This window comes from Bicyclus anynana, chromosome 26, assembly GCF_947172395.1.
Source record: "Bicyclus anynana chromosome 26, ilBicAnyn1.1, whole genome shotgun sequence".
NCBI classification, from domain to species: domain Eukaryota; kingdom Metazoa; phylum Arthropoda; class Insecta; order Lepidoptera; family Nymphalidae; genus Bicyclus; species Bicyclus anynana.
Window position 1 is genome coordinate 2,623,587 of NC_069108.1, and position 1,389 is coordinate 2,624,975.

The following is a 1,389-nucleotide window of genomic DNA, read 5'->3' on the forward strand; positions in this document are numbered from 1 at the left end:
AGTCATTCTCTGCCATTCTAGGGTCTTATTTTGGTTACAGTTTGATTTGTTAATAAGCTGTCCTGACAAATATTGTGAAAAATTTGTCAAACCTTAGTCCGACATTGGTTTTCTTATTTTTAAAATCCAGTTTTGAAGCTTCTGCTAAAAGTACATAATTATTCTAATTATACTTACTATAATAGTCTGAAACGGCGGACCTATAGACGGATATGGCAATGCAAAACATGGGTTACTTGTTGACTACAGGAGGTGTAACATGCGACCGATCAATGTATCTCGCAACGAGAAATAGACAAAAGTCAACCAATTACGGCGCTACCAAATATATCGCCATCTCTTTCATCGTGTTGGGACGAAAGAGACCGAGCCAAATGGCACGTCGATCCTCTTTCTACGCTTAAGTTTCAAAACTAGAAAGATGTATGGGAATGACATTGACAGGCCACGTGATCAAGATCTGTCATTCCCATACATTTTTCTAGTTTTCGAAACATACTCGATCGTAGAAAGAGAATCGACGAGCCACTTGGCTAGGGGGAAGATGGGATTGGAACTACGCCGCCATTGGTTGAAAGGAGGTCGGTCACGTTTAACTTTATGACCATTTTTGAGAACTACATACAAAAAAGTTCAATGTTGGAGAATTCAATTACATCTAGAACAATTTATTTTTGAAGCAAAATAAATAAAATATAATTAGTGTAAAATGCCTTTAAAACCTTTCCGTTTATTTTTTTTAACAGTTTGGGGTCTTGGAGTTTAACCCTTTTAAGCCTTAAACCATACACAAACATGTGACAAACACATATACAATATTATGACAAATAGTCAACTGTCACTGTAAAATCATCAAACCATCTTTTTAATCTGTGCCATATAAATAACTTATTAAACTTACACCACAGATAAATAACTTAATAATATCGGGTATGATTTTTTGTTTTCTTTTTGTGTTATTTATTGTTTAAAATGGAGCTAATTTCAATAAAATAATGACAAAAGCAGTCTCTCTTGAATAATTTTGTTAATTTTAAATTCACTGCAAACATCAACAAAAGATGAATTATTATATCGATATGATTTGCAGCATTACAAGCTATTGATAAAACATTAGGTTATTTGTGGCGATTGCACTTAGTCTGGTCATAGCTCGTAAGAAAGTGGCCGACCTCCTTTTGTCTATTCGTCTTCACGAAATATGTCTCCGGTAGCATGTTATGCCTAATGAACCCTAAGAAACGAGTGTACTATCGATTAGACGAAGTAAAACTTCTTTGTCTTTCCCTTTCAAAAGCCGTTCGCCTCACCAGGTTACACTTTTTGCAATATATTCACAAGCTTACTTCCCAAGTCAAACGTTATACTTTAAAAAGCGAAGCGCAAAGT